Source organism: Culex quinquefasciatus, chromosome 3, assembly GCF_015732765.1.
Source record: "Culex quinquefasciatus strain JHB chromosome 3, VPISU_Cqui_1.0_pri_paternal, whole genome shotgun sequence".
Classification (NCBI taxonomy): domain Eukaryota; kingdom Metazoa; phylum Arthropoda; class Insecta; order Diptera; family Culicidae; genus Culex; species Culex quinquefasciatus.
This window is the reverse complement of record NC_051863.1, coordinates 169,672,330-169,691,031: the sequence shown is the minus strand read 5'-3', so window position 1 is coordinate 169,691,031 and position 18,702 is coordinate 169,672,330. Positions and strand designations below refer to the sequence as shown.

At 30.7% G+C, this 18,702-nt stretch overlaps 1 protein-coding gene, 1 long non-coding RNA gene and 1 other non-coding gene across 3 annotated transcripts in view; 2 read left to right on the top strand and 1 right to left on the bottom strand.

Moving 5' to 3' along the window:
* LOC6044966 (serine-rich adhesin for platelets) overlaps positions 1–18,702 on the top strand; it is a 153,878-nt gene that overhangs the window by 111,219 nt on the left and 23,957 nt on the right. The window lies entirely within an intron of this gene.
* On the top strand, positions 2,955–3,316 carry LOC119768601. The gene is made up of 2 exons (XR_005278096.1): positions 2,955–3,053; positions 3,110–3,316. It is a non-coding gene; the product is annotated as an uncharacterized LOC119768601 (long non-coding RNA).
* Trnap-agg lies at positions 5,069–5,140 on the bottom strand. Its single transcript has one exon. It is a non-coding gene; the product is annotated as a tRNA-Pro (tRNA).

The following is an 18,702-nucleotide window of genomic DNA, read 5'->3' as shown; positions in this document are numbered from 1 at the left end:
AAAAATGTTTGCTCTCCGATTTTTCGGACCGATTTTGAAGGGGGGGGGGATTTACGGATTACGCGGGCTCCGTGAAATCGTGAAAAATCACTGACCCTGGTTATTCATATTCAACAATTATGCGATGATTTTTTCGTAAGAGGCAATTTTAAATCGGAATATGTGGGAAAAATGACTTAAATTCCAATTATCAAAAAGATCCGACTCCAACAACAACATTCTTACATAGTTGTTAAACATTGCCAAAAAGTTCAAAAAGTTAATATTGGAATTTATAGTTTATACACGGAGAAAAAACCGTTCCGAAATTCGTGAACAAATGTTCATGTTTTCGCGTACATTAAAAGTTCATGAAAATATGAACTTGATCACGAAATCATGTAGAAATGTTCACGATATCGTGAACAGTGTTCACAAAATCGGGAACACATTTTATGCTTAGAAGTTTACACATTGTTTTCGTTAGATGGCATTGTGTAACAGAGTTTGTGTCTAGGAATCAGCGCTATCTGCAGGTGGAATTTCGTCGGTTGCATGAGAAGGAGCAAACGAAATCACGCACAGACATGTTTCGTTGCGCCCGACTTGGGCCTTCGGATGACGTCAAAGAAGTGAATCCAAATAGGGTCCTTAAGCAAATAGGGTCATTAAGATAAGTTCAAATCAAATCAAATCATAAATGAATTTAATTACTTTTTAATAATTTTAACATTCAAGCAAATCAATTTGAATTGTAAAATTGTAAAATTGTAAAATTGTAAAATTGTAAAATTGTAAAATTGTAAAATTGTAAAATTGTAAAATTGTAAAATTGTAAAATTGTAAAATTGTAAAATTGTAAAATTGTAAAATTGTAAAATTGTAAAATTGTAAAATTGTAAAATTGTAAAATTGTAAAATTGTAAAATTGTAAAATTGTAAAATTGTAAAATTGTAAAATTGTAAAATTGTAAAATTGTAAAATTGTAAAATTGTAAAATTGTAAAATTGTAAAATTGTAAAATTGTAAAATTGTAAAATTGTAAAATTGTAAAATTGTAAAATTGTAAAATTGTAAAATTGTAAAATTGTAAAATTGTAAAATTGTAAAATTGTAAAATTGTAAAATTGTAAAATTGTAAAATTGTAAAATTGTAAAATTGTAAAATTGTAAAATTGTAAAATTGTTAAATTGTTAAATTGTTTAAACATTTAAACATTTAAACATTTAAACATCTAAACATTTAAACATTTAAACATTTGAACATTTAAACATTTGAACTTTGAAACATTTAAACATTTAAACATTTAAACATTTAAACATTTAAACATTTAAACATTTAAACATTTAAACATTTAAACATTTAAACATTTAAACATTTAAACATTTAAACATTTAAACATTTAAACATTTAAACATTTAAACATTTAAACATTTAAACATTTAAACATTTAAACATTTAAACATTTAAACATTTAAACATTTAAACATTTAAACATTTAAACATTTAAACATTTAAACATTTAAACATTTAAACATTTAAACATTTAAACATTTAAACATTTAAACACTTAAACATTTAAAATTTAAACATTTAAACATTTAAACATTTAAACATTTAAACATTTAAACATTTAAACATTTAAACATTTAAACATTTAAACATTTAAACATTTAAACATTTAAACATTTAAACGTTTAAACATTTAAACGTTTAAACATTTAAACATTTAAACATTTAAACATTTAAACATTTAAACATTTAAACATTTAAACATTTAAACATTTAAACATTTAAACATTTAAACATTTAAACATTTAAACATTTAAACATTTAAACATTTAAACATTTAAACATTTAAACATTTAAACATTTAAACATTTAAACATTTAAACATTTAAACATTTAAACATTTAAACATTTAAACATTTAAACATTTAAACATTTAAACATTTAAACACTTAAACATTTAAAATTTAAACATTTAAACATTTAAACATTTAAACATTTAAACATTTAAACATTTAAACATTTAAACATTTAAACATTTAAACATTTAAACATTTAAACATTTAAACGTTTAAACATTTAAACATTTAAACATTTAAACATTTAAACATTTAAACATTTAAACATTTAAACATTTAAACATTTAAACATTTAAACATTTAAACATTTAAACATTTAAACATTTAAACATTTAAACATTTAAACATTTAAACATTTAAACATTTAAACATTTAAACATTTAAACATTTAAACATTTAATTCTTTTGGAAATCCATGATTGCAAAACAACTGATGCATTTTAAAACACTTTTTCCATTCAAATGTTGACACCCCCCCCTCCCCCCTCGACTTTCATAAACTTCAAATGTCCCTCGAGGGACATAAACTTCAAAAAATATTTACAGCGAACAACGCAAAAAAATGATTTTTGACCTCCCTCGTAACAAAATTTCCATACAAATTAAAAAAAAACTGCGTTACGTAATAAAAAAACGCTGCCTCTATTGATATAAATTTTAATTTCATTTACACATAATTTTAGTACCCTATGCAACATTCACAAAACTATACTTTAAAATGCCCAAGGTAAACATTTAAAACATTTCATTTAAAACATTTTCGAAACATAATAAACATAAACTTTATAGTTGAAGAAAAATATTTATCAAATATTAATATTTTTTGAAAAACGTAATATCTGAACTACCCATGTTTCATTTGACACTGCGCCATTTGTGAATGCGCCCACGGCTCGTTCCATTTCAAACGTCAAGAGCGTGCTTGAAAAAAAAACCGCAGCAGCGGGAGGAACCAAATTGTTCCGGAATCCCGGAGAAAACCCGAACTTGGGGTTGGTGTTGGTGTTGGGGCTGGCAAGCGGATTTGGCAAATTATTGAGGTAAGTAAATTTTAGAATGTTTTCTTTGATTTAAGTTGATTAGTTTCCTTACTTTACAGCTACGCCGAAACTATCCGATTCTACAGATTATGACCGCTGTTTTGGGCCATCGGCAAGATCCTACAGAATTTTCTGTCCGGATTGCCATCTTATCAAATATTTCGGTAAGTTTTTCTATGTTTGATGCTGAAAATTTTGTTAACAAAAACATACTTTACAGATGTTCCCGCGCCAGATTCTTCCAGGCGGCCTCTGGCATCTTCTAACCTTCCCGTCTTCATCGGTGCAACAAAAATCGGGATGGCCACCAGATTGAACCACTGTAGGTCCAGCCATGTGTGGTTTTACTGCAAGCAGCGTAAAAAAGAGTGTTTATTTGTAAAGTGATGTGTTTTTATCAATAAAAATTAAATTAATTTCAATTCAACGCCATGATGATTTTTTTAGTTTGGTTACTGGCCACCATTTCCCTGAGCCCAAAAATGGCCACCAGATGGCAGAGTCATCAAAGAAATACTCCACCACAGACACCAACCCAAAACGTATTACCATTTTTATCCGCTAGAGTGCTTCAATTTCTAAACCGCGTGAACAAACGTTCACGATTTGCGATTTGTTCATGGAAAGTGTTCATGGTACGTTCTCGTACCATGGAATATCACGTTGTTCCCGATTTCGTGGTACATTGTTCACGATTTTCGGAACGGTTTTTTCTCCGTGTACTTATTACAATGGAAAAATAAATAAACTAGTAAACAACCATTTCTTTGGCCCCCTCCCACTAACATTTACAGACAAGATCTCTGTAATTACTCTTACAGAGAACGCTTTAAGAAAAATGTAAGTGTGAAAGTCGACTCGGTCTTAACCAGGTACCAGCACCAAAAAGGACCTAATACAAATAATTTTATTTAAAAAAAAAAGCATCGATTTTAACCACAGCTTAAAAAAAAATATAATTTATTTCTTTTTTTATTTGAAAAAAAAAAATAGACCAAGTCAAACTGTTACCACAACTCGAATGAATGTTTGAATCCACCAATTTAAAGTACCTCGGCTGCACAACGTTGCTTACCTTTTCAAAAACTGCCGGGGCTAACGGTTATAAAAGCAACGTAAGAACAAAATATCATGCCAGCAACAGCATCCTTCCGGCGGCGGCGTCATCATCATCAGAGGAAAGTTGGCGAAACCTGTCGAGCGAGAACTGGTGAAATAGAAATGTTCAATTTGCTCGTGGACGCCATCGGGGACAACCTGCCGTTCGGATAAAACGGCTTTTTCTTGAGTTTGTTTGATTGAGTTGTAATGTTAGTGAAATAATTCACATCATTGTGAAGATTCCTTGAAAAAAATGATAATATAAATTTAATTATTTAAAAATAATTATAAAAAAGAATCCCTCTTATCTATAGATCGTAATTCATCAATTTCTCTGGTCTAGTCCAGAATCGTCTCGAACCTTCCCTCAAGAGTGCCCTTCAATTTTTAATGATTATCTCACGCCAAATCATTGTACACTGGAATTACAGTTCCTTCCTTTTCCTCTTCACCGTCATCATCTATTCATTCATCCATCCATACATTAATGTGTCTCGAGAGCATCAACGGGCGAGTGTTGCTTAATTTGAATAATTCAGAACGTTCCATTAAGTACTGCATGCCAGCGAGCCTTCCCCAGACCAGATCCGAATGACTTTAGAAAATAATCAAATTAAACGCAAAATCACGACACACCAGCAGTCGTTAATTGGGGCTTTGGCTTTTGATGTGCACAACACCACCGACAGCCATTATGGCGCGCACGAGAATGTGCTATAAAAGTCGTAGCTGTCATTCGGCGCCATAAAAAAGCGTGTTGATTAAATTTCACAGTGCGCGAACGTGCTTGGAATTAATCTGTCTCACGTTTGTTCGTTTGCTCTGTTTTACAAATTTATTTCTGATTTCAGCCCCCTCGGCTAGCAGACCGGAAGTGCCCCCTTCCATTCTTCCATCTCACCGTCTGGCTGCTGTTATCAGTGTGGACGTATTTAATTTCCTTGCAACGGCGAACGATTCCGGCAGTGGATTGCGCTACTGTATGGATGTGGTTGAGAACTGTAGTTGGTCAGAGATTTGTAAGAAAATCTAACAATTATCATCAGATAAAAAACTATTGATTTAAAAAAAATCAGGTGGGCTCGTCCGGGATTTGAACCCGGGACCTCTCGCACCCTAAGCGAAAATCATACCCCTAGACCAACGAGCCCGTTGAAATCGGGGCCTGCTGTAAGCGAGTTTGTGCCACCTGCGTTTAAAGCTCCGATTCGGTCAACTTGCCTTGGCTCTTTTCTTTTTTTCCGTTCACTTACTTATTGAAGCTTGTGTGCAGACGGTGCACAAAATACCGTTATGACGAAAAAAAATGCAATCCGAGATTTTGCTATTTTAAAATGTCACAACCGATTTTCAATAAGAAACCCAAAACAATCTATACAATATCAATATTTTAAAGAATATATATGCATTTTAAGATAATGATGAATTTTGCTTCATATGACTGTCAAGTATCTCTTGGCCAAGTTTAAGAAGGTTACATCAGCAAACCAACGGTACACGGCGTGTTTTCTAGAACAACCTTATGAGGAAAAAATAGTCATCGCCACTTTCAAATGTGTCTTATAGGAAATTTTCTCAGCTTTCCAATGCTTCTAAAAGCGAAATGTTTCGTCGGGAAATTTCTGAGATATCTCTATTTTAAGTTTTTTGGTTTTAAATTCCTTTGTTATTTATTGGAAACTTTATACTAACAGTTCAGAAAACTTATCAAATGATGTGTTTCATGCGTCATTTACTCATCAAATTGTTTGCACATTTTGATGAGTAAGACAAGAAACAACTTTGTAGAAGGTTGCAAACCGCTAAACATTTTGAAAATTATGTTTTGTCTAAGTTTTTGAATATATGGGATTTATTCAGAAATTAAAATCATAAAACAGTGTAACAAAGTATTTTTTACAAGAATTATTTGATAATTAAATATTTTTTGTGTACAAATATCACGTGTCTACTCTGATTTAGCTTGTTCAACCGAAACTTTGGCAGGTTTGTGATTGTTAATGGTATTATTGAATTTTAATGAATAAATTTGATATTTTCTTAAGCAAACATTAACCAGGAACATAAATACAAATATGATTTGATATCGAAAATGTACTACATATTACTGTAGCAAGCTTCAAAAGTCATATTTTCATGAGTATAAAATAAAGATGAAATTTTTTAAAATGTTTTCTGTAGAAAATAAAACTCCAGTCTTCCAATCCAGAATTCTGAAAACACCGTCACAAACATTTTTTTTTTTGAACAAAAATTAAATAGTATTTTAACAAAAAAAATCTAACAGAAACTTTCTTTCCAAACTATTTGAACAAAAATCAAGACATATAATTTTTTTTAAGATGAGATTGAAGATGAGAGTCTTATAAACTTCTAAAATATTACTAATTCCTTAATCATTTAATACAAAAAAACGGAAACAATCATTTCATACTAATAAAAAGTATTTTTCCTAAAGCTAGCAACAGTAATTTGCAGTATAATTTCGAGTTTAAAACATGTTTGTATCCATGCAACTAGTTAGTGTTTGATTAAGGAAACATGATATTTATTCATAAAAATCTTGTAATACCTTATCAATCTCAAACCTGTAGAAATTTCGGTTGTATCAGATGATTCCAAGCTGAATCAGAGCAGACCGGTGTTATTTGTTCACAACAGTTATGTATAGGGTTAGTGAATTTTCACGATTTCGCGGACAGCGTGAAATTCGTGAAATTTGAAGATTTCCGTGAAATCCTGTGAAATTTATCAATTTTTCTCAGACCAATTCTTTAAAATAATAATATAATCAAAATTTCATTCATAAAAAACTTAAATTTTATTAGTTTTCAATTGCAAAATGTGACATGAAAAAATAATAATATAATTTAAATTTCATTCATAAAAGACTTAAATTTTATTAGTTTTCAATTGAAATATGTGATATGAACCATTTAAAAAAAATGTTAGCAAAACCAACATTAACATGAAATTGATACAACATTTACAAAGAAAAAAAAATTCACGTATTTTTTACAAACTCTGTCTTTTTCAACCGAAATATGTTAAATTCGATTAAACAAGTGAATTGTGATATTTTTTTAAAGATTGCACAGTTTTTTTCTTTAAATTTTATTGTTTTTTTTAGGAAATCAATTAAAAGCAAACAATTTTTTTTAAAGTAACATTCAGTGAAAGAAGTCGTCTTTCCCTTTTCCTCCGGTCAATGAGTAAACGGAGGAGCAAAAAAAACAGATAGAAAAATTCTAATTCATCAGAGCAAAGAAACATATTGAGAAAATAGATTGCTCTTTATTTGATACTCTTAAAAATATTTCATAAATTTTACTTAGGAATATTTTCATTAATTTTGAAAGATGTTAAAAGATTCATGCTTGGTTATTCAACATTAAATTAATATTTATTAGTTAGTTTTTTTCTATTCAGTTTTTTTATCTTTAAAGTCACCTTTAAGAAAATTTCACCTGTTTAATTTTCACGATATTTAAATACTTAGGTGGATGGCTCCCGTGGAAATTAAAAAAAATGTTTTTGATTGAATTTCAATAAAATGTAAAGGATAAAATAGTAGCAAATCAGCGAAAACTGTTTAGCTAAAGCAGCTCAATTAATGATAATTTGCATGCCCTACATTTTAGTTTCAAAGTAGATATAGAGCCCATTCATAAACCAAGTTGATTTTTTTTAAATTACTAAAAGTTTTTTTTAGTGCCACGTTGAACGTTAAGAATTTTTATTTTTATTGAAAACAATGTATAATTAAGCAAAAAAAAGTAGTTTCTGTATGTTTAACATAAGATTTTGATAGTTATTTTAACATTTTTCACGTTCCGCGAAATTTCCGTGAAATTTGGTGTTTTAAAATTAAGGTCACCGTGAAATTTGCAATTTTTTAGCGTGAAAAATCACTAACCCTAGTTATGTAATAATCTATTTGTTCTCGTAAAAATAATATTTCAATACGGTTTTATTATTTTATTATTTGAATAAATTCCACATTTTCATAAATTCGATTAAAACTTAATTTTCAAAATGTATAGCGGTTTGCAACCTTCTACAAAGTTGTTTCTTGTCTTATTTTGCACATTTTGGTCAGTAAAATACACATGAAACACATCATTTGACAAGTTTCCTGGACTGTTATTTAAAAGTTTCCTATAAATGATCAAGGTTTTTAAAAGAAAAAAAATTAAAATAGAGATATCTCACAAATTTCTCGATGAAACATTTCGCTCTTAGAAGCATTGGAAAGCTGAGAAAATTTCCTTTAAGACACTTTTGAAAGCAGTGATGACTATTTTTTCTCCTTAAGGTTGCCTAGAAAACACGCCGTGTGTAACTTGGCCCAGAGATACGGGATCATCCATAAACCACGTGGACACATTAGGAGGGGGGGGGGATAATGGCGATTGTCCACGATCCATATAAAACAGTTTTTTATTGTATGGACAATTGTCCACGAGGGGGGGGGGGGGGGTTGAGATTCCCTAAAAAGTGTCCACGTGGTTTATGGATGGTCCCTACTTAACAGTCATAAGAAGCAAAATCTATCATTATCTCGAAATGCATATTTTTAAGGTGTCGAAATTGTTTTTATTTTATAGATTCATAGAAAAATCGAACATAACATTTGAAAATGGCTTTATCTCAAGAACTATATCAGCAAACCTCCTTAAACTTGCCCCAGAGATGCTTGACAATCATATGAAGCAAAATTCATCATTATCTCGAAAAGCATAGTCTTTAAAATGCTGAAATTGTATAGATTGTTTTGGTTCAAAAGGCTTGTATCTCAAAAACTACATCAGCAATTTTTTCCATTTCTGGCTCAAAATCTCGGATTGCTTTTGAAAAAAAAAGTTTCATTAATGTTTATTTAAATTTGGTAATACAGTCCTAACTCAATTATCCCAAGTTCGACAACCCAAAATTCGATTATCCAAAGTTCAATTATCCAATGGTTTGTATGAAACTTCGGATAATCAAATCATAAACAAAAAAATAATTTTCGATTTTTTTAACATGAAATTCGGAATTGCGTAAATTACAAATTCCTTTTTTTTGTTCAGTATCTCATCACCGCCATTTTTGATTTAAAAATTCATTTTAGCGTAGTTTATGAGCCATACATAAGATCAAAAAAGGCAAGATTTTTTTGCCTTCCTCACTTACTGAGGAAAGGCTATAAAATCACTCGAAAACCGAAATTCTTGATTTGACCTTTGCTATTTTGCATAGCCTTACCCTCTAAATGTGAGGAAGGCAACAACCACCTAAGGGTGGATTAAGTAACGTTTTTTTGTGATTCGATTATCAGCAGTTTTTTTTTTTCAAGACCTTCTGAAAATCAAGTCCGGACTGTACTCAGCTCTAAACTACAATATGGGAATAATTATTTTCCAAGTTATTGTAGTGTTTAAGCTTTGAGCATTCATCAAAAATCATGCTCTAATAATAATTCGAATTTCAATTGGCTTTGTGAAAACGATTAAATTTAAAAATGCTGAAGTTTCCCAAAAGTAATTTAATTTTGGTTGGTTTTTACGTGACATACTATATGGAAGACGCACAATACTCAATTTTAACAGATTAAATCTGAAATCATATTTATGGAAAAGGTCAAATATCCAATGTTAGGCTTTTTTCCAATGTTAGATTTGATTCAAAAATTCTTAAAATATTTTTTTCGAAAAGATCAGATTTTTTTTCTTTTTTTACATTGAAAAGTTTATTAGATATTGGTATACCATAAATAAAAATCAATTTTCTTGATTTATTTTCTTCTGTCAGTGACCTGAATTTCAATGTTCAAATTGTATAAGATAATTTTATTTATTGTATAATTTTCTGAACCTTTCGAAAAAAATATTTTTAGGAATACGCTGGCTGAAAAACTCTATAATAAAATCAGGAATGAACAATAATGGACACTATTTTGAATAAAAAATATGAACATTCTTAGGTTAAAATTAAACTTCAAGTGGATATATCTTGAAAACAGTGCACTTCACAAACAATCTGTGAATAACGTTTCGATTGCAAATTCAATTGACAAGAAATTATATTTTTTTCCAACACAAAAAAAAACATTTTTTTCAAAAAAAAAAGTACTAACTCAGCGGCGAAAGTTTTGTCCATACTTTTCTATGGCCTGTTGAGGTTTATTGTACATAAAATTTCAAAAAATTAAAAAAGAATTTTGTGAAATTTAAATTTTGTCATTTTTTTCTGTGTAGCTATTTTTTCTGAAAAATCCTCATCAATCTCTACAAATTTGCCGAAGACACCAAATCGATCAGAAAATTTATTTAAAAATTACAGATTTTCAAATATTTACGTACCATTTGGCTTCTTTGGCTATAAGTAGGCTTAGTGATTTTTCACGCTAAAAAATTGCAAATTTCACGGTGACCTTAATTTTAAAACACCAAATTTCACGGAAATTTCGCGGAACGTGAAAAATGTTAAAATAACTATCAAAATCTTATGTTAAACATACAGAAACTACTTTTTTTTGCTTAATTATACATTGTTTTCAATAAAAATAAAAATTCTTAACGTTCAACGTGGCACTAAAAAAAACTTTTAGTAATTTAAAAAAAATCAACTTGGTTTATGAATGGGCTCTATATCTACTTTGAAACTAAAATGTAGGGCATGCAAATTATCATTAATTGAGCTGCTTTAGCTAAACAGTTTTCGCTGATTCTACTGAGCAATTCTCTACGAAATCGGTCTTTTTTCTTCAATTTTAATTTTTGTATTTTTTAATCCGGCTGAAACTTTTTTGGTGCCTTCGGTATGCCCAAAGAAGCCATTTTGCATCATTAGTTTGTCCATATAATTTTCCATACAAATTCGGCAGCTGTCCATACAAAAATGATGTATGAAAATTCAAAAATCTGTATCTTTTGAAGGAATTTTTGATCGATTTGGTGTCTTCGGCAAAGTTGTAGGTATGGATACGGACTACACTGGAAAAAATAATACACGGTAAAAAATTTGGTGATTTTTTATTTAACTTTTATCACTAAAACTTGATTTACAAAAAAACACTATTTTTAATTTTTGATATGTTTTAGAAGACATAAAATGCCAACTTTTCAGAAATTTCCAGGTTGTGCAAAAATCACTGACCGAGTTATGAATTTTTAATCAATACTGATTTTTCAAAAATCGAAATTTTGGTCGTAAAATTTTCAACTTCATTTTTCGATGTAAAATCAAATTTGCAATCAAAAGTACTTTACTAAAATTTTGATAAAGTGCACCGTTTTCAAGTTATAGCCATATTTAAGTGACTTTTTGAAAATAGTCGCAGTTTTCATTTTTAAATTAGTGCACATGTTTGCCCAGTTTTGAAAAAATATTTTTGAAAAGCTGAGAAAATTCTCTATATTTTGCTTATTCGGACTATGTTGATACGACCTTTAGTTGCTGAGATATTGCAATGCAAAGGTTTAAAAACAGGAAAATTGATGTTTTCTAAGTTTCACCCAAACAACCCACCATTTTCTATCGTCAATATCTCAGCAACTAATGGTCCGATTTTCAATGTTAATATATGAAACAATTGTGAAATTTTCCGATCTTTTCGAAAAAATATTTTTGGAATTTTCAAATCAAGACAAACATTTTAAAAGGGCGTAATATTGAATGTTTGGCCTTTGTGAAATGTTAGTCTTGATTTGAAAATTCCAAAATATTTTTTCGAAGAGATCGGAAAATTTCACAAATGTTTCATATATTAACATTGAAAATCGGACCATTAGTTGCTGAGATATTGACGATAGAAAATGGTGGGTTGTTTGGGTGAAACTTAGAAAACATCAATTTTCCTGTTTTTAAACCTTTGCATTGCAATATCTCAGCAACTAAAGGTCGTATCAACAAAGTCCAAATAAGCAAAATATAGAGAATTTTCTCAGCTTTTCAAAAATATTTTTTTCAAAACTGGGCAAACATGTGCACTAATTTAAAAAAATGAAAAACTGCGACTATTTTCAAAAAAGTCACTTAAATATGGCTATAACTTGGAAACGGTGCACTTTATCAAAATTTCAGTAGAGTACTTTTTGATTGCAAATTTGATTTTACATCGAAAATGAAGTTGAAAATTTTACGACCAAAATTTCGATTTTTGAAAAATCAGTATTGATTAAAAATTCATAACTCGGTCAGTGATTTTTGCACAACCTGAAATTTCTGAAAAGTTGGCATTTTATGCCTTCTAAAACATATCAAAAAAAAAAAATTAAAAATAGTGTTTTTTGTAAATCAAGTTTTAGTGATAAAAGTTAAATAAAAAATCACCAAATTTTTTTACCGTGTATTATTTTTCCAGTGTAGTCCGTATCCATACCTACAACTTTGCCGAAGACACCAAATCGATCAAAAATTCCTTCAAAAGATACAGATTTTTGAATTTTCATACATCATTTTTGTATGGACAGCTGCCGAATTTGTATGGAAAATTATATGGACAAACTAATGATGCAAAATGGCTTCTTTGGGCATACCGAAGGCACCAAAAAAGTTTCAGTCGGATTAAAAAATACAAAAAAAATCGAATGACCGAAATCCTAGAGAACTGCTCTACTATTTTATCCTTTACATTTTATTGAAATTCAATCAAAAACATTTTTTTTAATTTCCACGGGAGCCATCCACCTGAGTATTTAAATATCGTGAAAATTAAACAGGTGAAATTTTCTTAAAGGTGACTTTAAAGATAAAAAAACTGAATAGAAAAAAAACTAACTAATAAATATTAATTTAATGTTGAATAACCAAGCATGAATCTTTTAACATCTTTCAAAATTAATGAAAATATTCCTAAGTAAAATTCATGAAATATTTTTAAGAGTATCAAATAAAGAGCAATCTATTTTCTCAATATGTTTCTTTGCTCTGATGAATTAGAATTTTTCTATCTGTTTTTTTTGCTCCTCCGTTTACTCATTGACCGGAGGAAAAGGGAAAGACGACTTCTTTCACTGAATGTTACTTTAAAAAAAATTGTTTGCTTTTAATTGATTTCCTAAAAAAAAACAATAAAATTTAAAGAAAAAAACTGTGCAATCTTTAAAAAAATATCACAATTCACTTGTTTAATCGAATTTAACATATTTCGGTTGAAAAAGACAGAGTTTGTAAAAAATACGTGAATTTTTTTTTCTTTGTAAATGTTGTATCAATTTCATGTTAATGTTGGTTTTGCTAACATTTTTTTTAAATGGTTCATATCACATATTTCAATTGAAAACAAATAAAATTTAAGTCTTTTATGAATGAAATTTTAATTATATTATTATTTTTTCATGTCACATTTTGCAATTGAAAACTAATAAAATTTAAGTTTTTTATGAATGAAATTTTGATTATATTATTATTTTAAAGAATTGGTCTGAGAAAAATTGATAAATTTCACAGGATTTCACGGAAATCTTCAAATTTCACGAATTTCACGCTGTCCGCGAAATCGTGAAAATTCACTAACCCTAGTCATAAGGCTGGCCCCACCTTAGCCAAATACAAAAAAAAAAATACAGGAAATAAAAATGGACGAAACCAGCCAATTTCGTAGAGCATTGCTCAATAATTTTAATTCAGTTTTTTTACTGACTTCAGATTTTGCCAATGGAAAAAGAGTCCGAAAACTTACATTACTGCGGCAAAATTATAGCATACAGCAATTCCATTTGAAAAGAGCCTGAACCAAAAAAAAAAATTCCGGTCGGGCTCAAAATTTTTCTGGGGATTCCTTGGCCAACATAATTAGACCCGTATTTTTTATGTTTGGCCATTAGGGTGACCTACATCGTGCTAGGGTGGTTCGAAAAACGGCAATTTTCGTCATTTTTTTGCAAAAACCACTTTTTTCAAAAAATAATATTTCCGCGTCATTTCATCCGATTTGGTTTGGCTATTTGAGAAAAATAGTAAGAAGTTTCAAAAATCTAGCTTAACATTTGAAAAAGTCGTATGAAAACTGAAAATGGCGTTTTGACCGTGTCTGGACGAAAGAGCCTATGTCTGAAAATATTTTTATCGGATTCCTCGAAAATTTTTAAAAAAATTGGGATGTCGAACCGTATGTTTCCGAGATAAATTTTCGTAATTAAAATACGCAATTCGCAAGGAATCAGATAAAAATATTTTCAGACATAGGCTATTTGGTCCAGATACGGTCAAAACGCCATTTTAAGTTTTCATAAGACTTTTTCAAATGTTTTTTGATGTTTTTGATTTTTGAAACTTTTACTATTTTTCTCAAATAGCCAAACTAATCACCTTTCTTTTGCGTCTAAGACAGCTAAAATCGGATGAAATGACGCAAAAATACGGGTCTAATTATTTTGGCCAAGGAACCCCCAGAAAAATTTTGAGCCCGATCGCAGAACTTTTTTTCGGTTTAGGCTCTTTTCCCATTGTTCTTCCAGTATAGGTAAATAAAATTCAGGAAAAATCTAAAACTTAACAAAACTGTACATTCATTAAATGCATAAAAATACTATATTTGCACTTTTTTATTTTTTGAAGTATTTAAGTTGACAAAAATGCTATTTTTTCAGAAGTGGTTCAGAGTCAGAGTCTGTGCGTCCAAGTCACGATTTAAAAAAAACGTAATTTTTGAAAAATCGTAAAAAAATGTCTTCATGTTTTTTTTTGTATAATCAAATTAGACTTAAAAAAGACTCAACAAACTTGCGTTCATGATAATATAGATTGATTGCTTCAATTTTGCTTTAATTACACAAATGGTTTGACCAATATTTGGTCCAATAATGGTCCGAATGGAAATTAATGAAAAATGAATCATTCGTAAATTTTTGATCTAATAAATATATTTTATTTTTTTTTAAATAAAGCCTTACCTTAAACAGTTATTTGTTATGGTGGAGTTCAATAAAACACACAAAAAGAATGGAACTTTTAATGTAAAGGTTTTATAATCTGATGAGAAACTCAATTAATAGTTAAAACTAGAAACAAAAAAGTTGTCAATACACATTTTTCTCAGAACCAGAGAACAACAAGTCCCACAACAAAGCCGCTCCACAATCCGCTTGATTCCTGTAACTTTCCCAAACAAAAAACAAAAAGGTTTTAAAAACTTAACCGCAAAGCTTCAAATTTCAAAGAACAAAGAGAAAATTTCAAGAGCACGCCACCGCCGAAGGGAGCTAAGCCGACTCCAAGTACACCACCGCACAGTCCGGCCAAAGTTCGCGCCCCTCGGACACGGGCGCGAAAAACTGCCCGACCTGGGAACCCTCACACCCTGTAATCCTTTTTGTCGCAGGTCATAAGAACGCAAAAAGGATTACGACTCTATTCCAGTGGGGGGGTTATGCAGACACTGCTGTGAGCGGGGTGAAAAGCAATTATTTTTAATTTAGCTGTGCACACGCGGGCGCACTTCTTTGGACCGTTTGCCCGACCTGTGTAAATGAGCTTTGACTTTGCTCACCTTTGCCATGGTTGAGGTTTTTCTTGTTTCTTGACGCTTTCATTCATCACCCGTACGGTTGGGTGGTTTGGAAAGTTATTGGAATCGTTGGATATTAACTTGAGAAGAGGTTTGCGCCTGAATTCCAGCAACCTTTGAAACCCCTTATGTACCAATTCGCCTAAAGTTCTACTCTCCGCAGAAAAGTGCTCTTCCTTCTTGGTAGGAGCACGACTTTAATTTCTTTCCTCATTAATCTCAGAATTACGTGCAAAGAAAAAGCAGCTCATTCCCATATTTCCCAAACATTTCCCACGAAAAGGACCCTCGTCGTTGGTTTTCCCCCAAGAATTGTGCGGTAGACACATAAATATTTGATAGGGTTCGATTTTCGGAAGCAAACCGACGTCCGTCTTGGTTGTCGTCTTCGCTCGTGAACCTTTGAGGGGGGGGCACACAACACGACGCGAACCCGGGGGCCAATTCGAGGTGACCCGTGACCGGAAAATTGAACGAACACGCAAGAAAGGCAAACGTCTCGTCTCGTTTTTTTTTCTTTTTGGGCAAAATAAACTCAAGAAGAGGTCCTCGAGCTGCTCAAGTTGCTGTTTATTTTGACGGTTTTCAGCGGTCAAAGTGGCTGCGAATTGCCTCTCAACGTAGCAGCTGCCCTTTTTCAGCGGCAGAGATTTGCGCAAATTGATGAGATAATCTTTGGTATAAGTTTGAAAATCTATCACGATGTAATGATTTTTGTGAACCGATTCTGAAATCTTAAATTTTCAAAACAACCTATCCATCATGGGTTTCCTGAAAATTTTCTAATTATTGAATATATATTTTTACAAGTTTGGACGAGGATTTACCAATCCTATAAAAACCGTTTATCCATTTTTGATGATGTAGTAAGTTTAAGTGTCATTAATTTAACATAGATCCGATTTTTTTAAAAAGCCCAAATTTAAAAAAAAAATGAATATCAAACGACGCGAACTATTTTTATCAAGTGTTCAAACTGTTATTTTGATTTTGAAAATACAGTCTAAAACGATCATCCAAAGTCCTCGGAAAAATGTTCTCTTTGGATAAACAAATAAAAAAAACAACTTGGCGATACTCAAATATGATACCTACCAAAAATGCCCCAAAGTGATCTGGAAATATGTATATAATCCAAAATGGAAATGACGCAATTTTCAAAAAACGCCTTTGAAAATGTAACTAGCAATCAACCACTTAAATTTCACTAAAATGGGATCAAACAACTCTGATTTCATGTTAAAAATGAGAAAATAAAATAAGTTATCTTAACAATATGCGAATTGTTAGTGTGAAATATTCAATTTTCTTCATAAAATACTTAAATTTTCGCCATTTACAGTATAAATATCAAACGCTGCAAAATGTGGTTTAATTTGCACTACGTTAGCGTTTTTATTGAAAAACACCAAAGTTTTCGGAAAATAACGGATATTTTTTATTTCAATTGAGCACATTCTATTCTATTTTCAAACTTGCGACTTTTTCCCAATTTTTCCAGAATCACAAAAGAGAAAATCAGTTCAATTTGTTGGGTGGTGACGCGCGGTCAATCATGTGGCATTGTGTGTGAAAAGAAGAGAATTTTATTTCGTGTTTCATCCTGGTTGGCTTGCCCACAAGCAGAAGAAAAATCAGTTCAATTTGTTGGGTGGTGACGCGCGGTCAATTATGTGGCATTGTGTGTGAAAAGAAAAGAATTTTATTTCGTGTTTCATCCTGATTGGCTTGCTCAAGTCCTTCCTACATCATCGTTGATCGGGAGGCACGACGTCGTGTGAATTGTTGCATTAAAATAAGTTTAAGTATTACTGTAAATGACTGTAAAAAAGTCCTTCCTATATCATCAATGTCGTCTGGGTAATCGTGATGAAAAATAACATTTTTTCAGTATTTAAATACCTGTGCGCGAGTGTTTTGGTGTGCTAGTTAGAAAGACCTTCCCATAGCATCGTTGCTCGGAAGGCTCGCCGACGAGTTTGTTATGAAAGTCCTCCCCATAGCATCGTAGCTCGGGAGGCAGCGAAAAGCCAATACCTTATCCTACTAACCCAAAAAAAATAATAATCATGTGATGCTTGAAGGAGATGCTGTGGATTCAACGGTCTCAAGCGGTATCAACAAGTATATAGCGAAAAACTATGTGCTTGATGAGTCTGCAACTTCAACTATCGGACTAACATTCCTCCCTTTTGTTGAACTGCAGGCTTCTTGGGAGGGCGCCGGTATTGACTAATAAAGTCGGGGTCTTCAGGGGTTAAACAGTGAACGGGTGGTTGGCTCCCACTGATCATTTTTGATTCATTGTTTAACTTCAGCTGATCTGTCAATAACGGAGTAGCAGCTCATTGGCAGTCAACCATGCTCATGCTCATGCTCATGCTCATGCTCATGCTCATTTTTCCAGAATCACAAAAAACAACAAAAAAATCAATTAAAAAAAATATCTAAATGGATTGTAAAGTACTGTTTACAATTTTGGTAAAAATAGCTTATTAACAACAAACGTATTTTTATTTTTCAAAAATCATAAGTTAACAGTATTTAAATGTTTTTAATTTTACTTCAACTAAAATTCCATTTTAATAAGATATCCCCATATTTTTAGCAAAATTTGTGTAGAGGCAAATTATTTAAACATTTAAACATTTAAATTATTTGTAAGTTAACGGATAAACTTTTTTTTTGCAATGATTGAATAATTTTAGTTGAACAAAAACTACAGCCAAACTCAAATTAAAAGATTCTAAATATTTTTAGATATTAAAGCAATACAGTCCAGACTCCTTTAACCGAAGGCGTTGAAAAAATTTCACTTCGGATAATCGAATCACCAAAAGTTAAAATTGGTTGTTGTCTTATGTTTGATTGTTAAGCTGGCATGACCCTTAAACTACTCTAAAGTAGTTTAGAACTGTAATATCCAAATGACGGCTTAACTGACCATGATGAAATATTAAAAAAAATGCGTTTTGTAATTTTATAGGCGATCAACTATTAAAATTTGATTAAAATAGGTTCACAGAATTCAAATTTGATGTTTAAAGTAAAATGAAAAAAAAACACAGAATTTTTTTTTCATGATTGCTTTGATATTGTTTAAAGTTTACTGTTGCCTTTTTATCATGAAACTCATTCAAAAATATATAAAGATTTATGGAATAACTTCCTTTTTTTTCAAATTGATTAAATAGTTAAACGGATCTTAATATTCATAT